At 48.6% G+C, this 8,992-nt stretch overlaps 1 long non-coding RNA gene across 2 annotated transcripts; it reads right to left on the reverse strand.

Moving 5' to 3' along the window:
* Positions 1-580: 580 nt before the first annotated feature.
* Positions 581-8,638, reverse strand: LOC124507172 (uncharacterized). Of its 2 annotated transcripts, XR_006960951.1 has the most exons (4): positions 5,938-8,638; positions 3,364-3,635; positions 2,891-3,003; positions 581-1,218 (listed from the first exon to the last, which is right to left on the reverse strand). It is a non-coding gene; the product is annotated as an uncharacterized LOC124507172 (long non-coding RNA). The 2 variants fall into 2 exon arrangements; XR_006960950.1 differs by lacking the exon at positions 581-1,218 and having other exon boundaries at positions 2,764-3,003.
* Between the last annotated feature and the right edge of the window lie 354 nt (positions 8,639-8,992).

The raw sequence follows: 8,992 nt of genomic DNA on the forward strand, positions 1-8,992 counted from the left end.
ACTATATTCGGCCATTCTGCATGGAGATAGAGGAAGAATAGAAAGTCACTAGGAAAAGTTGAATACAGGAGGTGTAAAGAATTGAGGCCAGTAATGCCCCACAGTGGTTCAAAAATACCGTTGTCTTGGGGCGCCCGGGTGGCTCAGTCGGTTGAGCGTCCGACTTCGGCTCAGGTCATGATCTCGCAGTCTGTGGGTTTGAGCCCCGTGTCGGGCTCTGTGCTGACAACTCAGAGCCTGGAGCCTGTTTCAGATTCTGTGTCTCCTTCTTTTTCTGACCCTCCCCTGTTCATGCTCTCTCTCTCTGTCTCAAAAATAAATAAATGTTAAAAAAAAAATTAAAAAAAAAAAGAAATCTCTTGACTTGGCATCTGCCTTTAAGGATCCAAGAGAAAAGACTTCAAAGGGATGGTCTGAGGGGCGCCTGGGTGGCTCAGTCGGTTAAGCGTCCGGCTTCAGCTCAGGTCATGATCTCCCGGTCCGTGAGTTCCAGCCCTGCATCGGGCTCTGTGCTGACCACTCAGAGCCTGGAGCCTGCTTTGGATTCTGTCTCTCTCTCTCTCTCTCTGCTCCTCCCCTACTCATGCTCTGTCTCTCTCTCTCCTTCAAAAATAAATAAAAACATTTTAAAAATTTAAAAATAAATAGATAAAGGGATGGTCTGAGATCGAGAAGGGAATCAGGAAGAACGGGTATACAACCTGAACACAAAGCAGCCCAGCCTATCTCCACCTATCGCTCTATATGCTCAAGTCTATTTGACCCGCCCAGAAACTGTTCAAGCCTGCTATTAGAGCCTCTCATGGAGCCAAGCTCCCGATGCTTGCTTCCTCCTGCGGTCGTGCAAGGAAAACCCACACAGGGTTGATGATTTCCGAGCTGGTCCAACCACACCACGTAGATCCGTTAGCCCTCATGTGGATCAGCTCTTGCACAAATGAGCACATTTGTGGACAGTGCTTCCTGGAAACTTCATTGTTTTCAATTGCAAGTACATGCCTTGCCAACGGGTACACATGGGCAGCTCCCCAGTGGACTTCATTATGACAAGGAGCAGAACTTTCTCTACAGAATAAAAATTCGCCTCCCCCAAAGGACAGAGCCCAGCCTACCTTCCGGATTCCAATGACACTCACTGTCTGCTTGGGAGTTCTTCAGAGGAGACCACGTTTAAGGCAGACTGTGTGTTCTGCCTGCTCAGAAAAGCATGGAGGGTTCCTGATAGAAGGAATAGTACAGCTTATCTAGTGTGGGGTCGGCGGACTTTTCTGTCAAAGGCCAGATAGTACCTATTTTAGGTTGTGTGGGCCATACGGTCTCTGTGGCAACTGCTTCACTCTGTCGTTGTAGCACGAACTCAGATACAGACAACACGTGAACAAGTAAGCAAGGTGCTCCGACAAAACTCTCTTTACAGAAACAGCTCGCAGATCAGACTGGGTCCACGGGCCACTCGTGACTGGCTGACCTCTGTTCTAATCTAACCCTTCCTTTTGTGTAAGTGGAAACGGAGACCTCGGTCTCCTTCTCCTGCCATCACTGAATCTCGCATCACCGAATCCTACATCTAACCGTGGCAATGGCCTTTCGGTACCGTGTTTCTTCAACCGGATGTACTCAGCGGGGGCGCCCCAAGTGTGAGTGTGCTGAGTGGTTAGCACCCATGTCTCTCTGGCTGGTAAACATTTTAAATATCACCCTCGCCTTTTTTTTTTTTTTTAACATTCAAGACTTCTGCAAGACTGAGAGCTCTTTGAGGTTGAACCTTGCATCATCCATGTCGTAACCCCAGTGACTTTGCAGCTCAGCCTCTGATGCCTCAGAAGAGCACGATTTAAATGAATGAAAGAGAGGGGCACCACCTGGGTGGCTCAGTGGGTTAAGCGTCCGACTCCGGCTCGGGTCATGATCTCGCGGTTCATAAGTTCAAGCCCTGCACCGGGCTCTGTGCCGACAGCTCAGAGCCTGGAGCCTGCTTTGGCTTCTGTGTCTCCCCCTCTCTGCCCCTCCCCTGCTCAGGCTCTGTCTCTCGATAATAAACAAGCATTAAAAGTTTTTTAAAAATCGAAGGAATGAAAGAGATCCAAAAGAGAAAGGACTTGACCAAGGTCACATAGTCTAATAACAGCAGCGCAGGGACCAGATCCATATCATGACGTTGCAATCGCTCTGTGTTAATACAGTGTTATCTGCCACTGGTGAAATATAAGCCTGGCTAAGGGGTTGGAGAATCACAGGAACCCTGGTGAAGCCAGCAAGCACCTACTAAGAGCCCTGCAAGTTGCAAAGTCCTATGCAAAATGCTGCGGGCAGGGAGGGCCGACCTTCAAGGAGGCTGTGGTCCGCAGGGAGATACACACGAAAATAGCTCTAAACCCGGTGCTTATCTCTACCTACCGGTAGATTCAGGAAGACTCCGGTTAACTTTGATTTTCTATCTCTCCCTGGCTTGGCTCTCCACTACGTGTATAATTACACACTCACCCACACACTCACACACACACACACACACACTCACACACACACACTCACACACACACACACACAGAGCCTAAACTGTCGTTGAAGAGTCTAATGTCTAGACCAGATTTCTGGACCTGAAGCTTTTAGAAAAACCCCTTCCCAACCTGGGGCTTTCTGCATCTTCCTTAAATTATATACACATATGTGTGCATTTTTTTAAAAAGAAGGCGCATAGATATCTTTCAGATAATTACAAGAATCCGTGATGCCCAAAACCTTAACCATAGGTAAGGTGACTTGTGATTCATATCCTAGCTTTATTGTACTGGTGTGGCTGAGGTCTGTTTTAACCCCAGAGCAATAGGCAACGAAATAATGCATAAATCTTACAAGGTGGGGATGGTGGGGGGGAAGCCCTTATTCTTACAGCGTTTTTCGTTCACGGCCGGTTGAGCATTGCTTATGTTTCATCAACTCTTGGGTGTTTGAACTCAGATTTGCAAACCCCTCGTCAGCTTCAGTCATGAGGGTTGAACATTCCTGCAAAGCGGTAGAGAAAAGAATGAACTTGGAACCCCAGCAGCCTCTGGTCTGATCCCAGCGCCCTACTCCCTGCTGTTCTGTAACTCACTAAACCTCTCCCCTTCCCCTTAACATTGCAGCGTCTCAGTTCACCTATCTGCAAAATGGGAATGAAAATACCTAGCTCGCGGACCTGTTGTGAACATTAAATAAATTCCATATTTTGTCTAGAACAGCACATGGTAGGTGCTTCACCAGCCTGGCACAGAGTAGGCATTTTGCAAACATTTCTTCATTTTCTCTATCTCTCCCCTCTTTTCTTTCTTAGATGTGCCCAGCAGATGGGCACGGCCATTAACAGGCATGCTTCAAACTCACCTGTGTGCAAGTTTGGATGGCGTAGTAATTCCTGCTGGCTTTCAACACGCATCCACGCAGCTCTGCCTGGGCGCCCTGCCCAGAACCAGGAGCTGGAGATACAGCCGCAGACAACACAGAGGTGCAGTTCTGCCCCCACAGAGCTTGTAGTCCAGTGGGGGAGACAGACACAGGTAAGGAATCACAGCAGAATATTCCAAGGCTTCTGATGGAGACTGTACAGGACCGTGTGGGTCACAGGACAGGGGCACCCAGTGAGGACATACAGGCTCCTGGGAGGAGAGACATCTAGTCTGGGTCCTGGAGAATGAGTAGGACGCAGCTAAGTCCCCTGTGATTTCTCCCACCCGAGTACTAACCAGGCCCGACCCTGCTTAACTTCCGGGATCAGACGAGATCGGCGCGTTCAGGGTGGTATGGCCGTAGACAGTCCCCTGTGATTTCTTAGGCCTTCTCATTGAGGGGAGTAAAGAGATGTTCAGCTGGCAACTGCATTATTATCTGAGCTCAGAAGAGTGAGGTCTACGCGGAGGTAGCGAGATGGGCATCAGAAGCATGTAATGGGTAAGTTAGGGAATTTTCCCTGTGCAAGAAGACTTTCCCACGGGAGACTCACAGCCTAGTCCTCCCCTAACCCAGATGGGATGTTGTTGCTCGTCTGGAGGCCAAGTTTGCTCTCTCCAAGCTTGGTGGTCGGGCTCATGGCCCAGAAAGCTGCCCCCATGCCCCCACTGCCTGCCCACCTGACCCGACGGGATCTGAAGGCGACCTCCCTCCCCACGCCCACCAGTGTCCAGGAGGTGCATCCCGGAGCTTTGTGACTGGTGAACAGTACCAATCTATGTGGCACACCGGCCCTCGGCCACCCTGGAGGTCCCATAGCCTAGAAGCCCAGGGAGCTTCAGTGAAAGGAGAGTCACTCCTGTGTCATGCTGTGCTTCCCACGGCGACAGGGCCTTGACGTTGTGCTGTCTCCTGGACCACACCCCAGCAAGCCCAAGTCGGCGGAGGTATAAATAGCTCAAGAGGCCTGAGTGGAGGAAATACATTCTCTGACTGTAACAACAGGCACAGAGCAGAGTCAGATCTGACCCTGTTCTAGAAGCCCTTTGAATCCTGAGACCCTTTTCTTGCTCTGCGATCTTGTCCTGTGAAGAGCTTTCGTCCCGGGGAGGGAGGGATGGGGTGGGCGGGGTATGGGGGAGTGGGGAGCAGTGGGGGTGGAGAGGGTTCTGGACCATTCCTGTAATTCGGAGACTGAGGTATTAACCTCCCCCAGCTGCCGTACCTGGAAGCAGGATGCCCACACCCGCTTGGAAACAAAGGCGGTGGGGCGCCTGGGTGGCGCAGTCGGTTAAGCGTCCGACTTCAGCCAGGTCACGATCTCACGGTCCGTGAGTTCGAGCCCCGCGTCAGGCTCTGGGCTGATGGCTCGGAGCCTGGAGCCTGTTTCCGATTCTGTGTCTCCCTCTCTCTCTGCCCCTCCCCCGTTCATGCTCTGTCTCTCTCTGTCCCAAAAATAAATAAACGGTGAAAAAAAAAAATTTAAAAAAAAAAAAAAAAAAAAAAAAGAAACAAAGGCGGGTGGTGTTTCTTCCCTGAGGGGGAATGCTAAGAGACGCAGAACCCAAATGAGGGCAGGTGACAAAAAACTGACTTGGAATAGAAGGGAGAGGGAATGCTCTGCTGGACCATTTCTACAAAATATGCAGGAAATCTAATAAGTATACATCTTTAAAAATCCATCTATAACCAAAATAGAACCCTTACTGCAATTTATTTTTGATTTTTTTCCTTAAAATTCTTTTTTTTTTTCGTTTATTTTATTCATTTTGAGAGAGAGAGAGAGAAGGGGAGGGCCAGAGAGAGAGAGAGAATCTCAAGCAGGCTATGCACCGTCAGTGCAAAGCTGGATGTGGGGCTCGAACTCACCCACCATGAGATCATGACCTGCGGAAATCAAGAGTCAGACACGTGACTGACCGAGCCATCGATGCGTCCCTGCAGTTTATTTTTTAACGAGACGGATTGGCGTTCGGTGGTTGGCCATACTTACGCGATCTTGCTTTTCCGTTACATGTCAGCCTGTGCGGGCAATACGCCCGGACCCCCGCCCTGAGCGGGAAATCCCTGATTCCAGGGCAGTCTTTGACAGAGGATCCCAGCTTCGATTTTGCATTCCATTTTGCCCTTCTAGAAGGTGACCTCTGTGTCCAGAGGAAGGACCCCGATGCTGCTTGGCTAAAGCTGCTTCTTGGAAAGGAGGAGCCCACAGCCTGTCCCGTGCTGCTGTCACATGCCCGGGAGTTGAGACCCTCCCTCAAAGCCCTGAGAACAAGAGAAGTGCCAACAGCGGCACAGCAGACAGCACCCGGGAGGGAAAGCAGTTAGGGGTGGTCTCCCTCGACCAAGCACTCTACCTTTGAAACTGCAAACAAGTATTTGTTTCTAGACTATCCAGATGCATCCGTTAGAAAATCCAGCCTACACGGTCTCAACATACGAGGGTTCACCTGCCTCATGCGGCAAGGGGATCGCTGGTGTGACTGGTGGAGGAATATATCGATGACCCACCTGCTCTGTCGGCCTGCTCTCAGGTCCTGTGGGCCGCTCACTCTCCAGAGCTTTCGTAAGACGACTCGGCCCTTTTTGCATTTGGTCCGGGACAAAGAAGGAGAAAGATGAAAAGCTAAGAGCCAGACGCCTTCTCCACAGGACGTTTGTTTCCCAACATCTTATTCTGAAAAGAAGTTTTTAAACATATGGCGAAGTGGAAAGTATGTTACAGGAGGCGTTTGTATACCAGACACCTAGATTCTGTCATTAACGTTTTCCCATACTTGCTTTGTCGTGAGCTATCCTGCTGGCCTCTCTCTGTCCATCCATCAATTCCTAGTCTTGATTAACTGGGGCATTTCGAAGGAAATTGCGGACATTGGTACACTTCCCCCTAAATACTTTTTGGCATGTTCACGAGGTTTTGCCGTGCCCATTCATTGGCCAGAAATGTATCACATGCCCACATTATGCAAGGAAATCCGGGAGATTATATATTTTAAATTGTCTCTGCATCCTGAATAAGATTAGGATTACGGAAGTAAGAAAGAAATGGCCATGGACGTTGGATAGGCAGTCCGGCTGTGTCTGCACGTAGGGAACAGCTCTTTATAAGGTTTGGCCTCACTGGAATCTTCACCATCGTTACCTGAAAACGTGTCCAGAGACAAGCACCGATGTGGAAGATGATGATGGGGAGCTTTGGGGGCAGAGCACATACGATCTGATAGCCCAAGCTCTGGCACATTGAGTAGCTGACCCCTTTGGGGACACCTACACACCAAGGAACTCCCCCTTTCTCCCTTTGCCAGCTGCTGGCATGATCCTCAATCTCACTGGCCCAAAAAAGTTCATTGGAAGACCAGGAGGTCCACATGTGTAAATATTTACAAGGTCAAATCATACTTATCTGATGGCTGTGCTTCCAGAAACTCAGCCACCCAAAATGTGGGGTAAACCAGAGAAGAATCCCGCATCCGTACTTTCTGAAAACAAATTGTGAGGGAAAGAGTATGTCCCGTGGTGAGCACTCGAACTTGGCTTCCGGTCTCGGTTCTGCAGCTAAACAGCAAGAAATCACCAATTCACTTCTTTCTGGGCCGCCTTTCCTTTGCTCAGGACCTAATCTGCATGAACTAACAAACAGCTCTCACGGATGAGCCGTTCTCTAGATTGTGCCTGGGATGATTTTATTGCAACCACATGATCTCTATCTTTAAGAATGTGATGTCTATGCAGTTGAACAAAACCTATTTCTTTACCCTGCAGGCCACGCATTGGTAATTATGAGTAACATAAGGCCGTAACGAGGCACGGTGCTGTAAGAAATGACAGCCTAATGGAGGAAGGAAATAAAAGTACAAAAGGATCGCCGTATGGGGTCATTTAGTGAAGGGGCGAAAATTCCGCACACAGCTGCCCCGTGGACATCCCCGTACCACAACGCAAATCTATAAATGATGATTATAGTGATTACCCTGACCCATTACAATGTCTCAATTACGCTCACCTAAATCTGGTTCAGAAGGTAGAGGCATTTGTAACTCATTCTGGAAATATTTCCATAAAAGGTTTCGTATTTTCAATGCGGATTGCACTTCAGTTACCTGGATAACTCAGTGTTTTGTTTCGTTTCCCAGTGATGTGGGATGAGCCACATTTGGCTACGTCCTGCACACAGGTGATAAATTTACTCACATGTTTACTCAACAGGCAGGGTGCCACCTGGAAGAACTGTGGCTTCGTGAGAAGCACAAAAGAGTGTTGGAGACTTAAAGGAGGGATCGACAGCCAATGTGAATTTGAATTTCAGGGAAGCGGAGGCCCTTCTTCCACACCTGAAATGGTTGCAGTGCCTCAGAGGGACAGCGATGGGGAAGGGGGAAGGAGAGGGGGAAGGGCCAAGTGTCTGGGATCATGGAGGGCACTTCCAGAGGGGAGTAGGGTTTGGTGTGGCCACAGGAAAGTGCCAAGGGTAGGTTATGAGGGATGGGGATAGATATTTGGATATTGGTGGCAATTAAGAGTTTGGATTCACTTATAGACTGTGAGACATCGGTAAAGGTGTAATATCATCAGAACTGTGCCCTTGGAAGAACGTTCTGGGAGCAGTGTGTAGGCTGTATTGCCACAGAGAAAGACTAGAGACGGCGACTCAGTAAGAAGTTGAAATAGTTCAGTGAAAAACTCATGGAAGAGTCCATGCAGGGGTTCAAGACGTGTGCGTGAGTTGTCATGGCAGCTTTAACCACAATTGCCCCAAACTGGAAACAACCTAACATCCTTCTGCAGGAGAATGGATACACAAAGTGATACACAAAAGTGTGTACACACAAAGTGATACACAAAGTGGATACACAAAGACCCACACAATGGGATGCTACTTGGGAAGAACTACTGTTAAAGGCAACTACATAGATAAATCTGAAAATCATTATGCTGAGTGAAAGAAGGCAGACAGCCCCCGCCCGCCAAAATAGAGTACATAACATACAATTCCAGTTATAAAAAATTACAGAAAAAGCAAGTTAACCTAGAGTGTGAAAAGCCAATCCGTAGTTCCCTGGGACACGCTGGAAGGGGGCATGGATGGCAAAGGGGGCACAAGAAATATTTTGGGGGGGATGGAAATGTTTTATATCTTAATTGTGGTAGAGTTCTATAGGTATACACTTCTATTAAAACTAATGAATTGCCCAGTCTATTTTGCTTTATTTTAAAGTTTATTTTGTAAGAGAGAGACAGTGTGCATGAGTGGGGGAGGGGCACAGAGAGAAGGGGAGAGAGAGAATCCCAAGCAGGCTCTGTACTGTCAGCGTGGAGCCCGGCACAGGGCTTGATCCCACAACCATGGGATCATGACCTGAGCCAAAATCAAGAGTCAGACACTCAACCAACTAAACCACCCAGGTGCCCCTAAAATCACTTTTTAAAAAGGCATACACACACACACACACACACACACACACACACACACGGACAGTACCATGAAGAAATGAGTCATTAGCAACAGAATCAGTAGAAACTGGAAAGGAGTAAATCTGAGATGATCAAATCCTAAGGGGCCAATGGG

Source organism: Lynx rufus, unplaced genomic scaffold (genome assembly GCF_022079265.1).
Source record: "Lynx rufus isolate CCGP_SWC_20201006 ecotype Redwood Valley unplaced genomic scaffold, mLynRuf1.p SCAF_11, whole genome shotgun sequence".
NCBI lineage: Eukaryota > Metazoa > Chordata > Mammalia > Carnivora > Felidae > Lynx > Lynx rufus.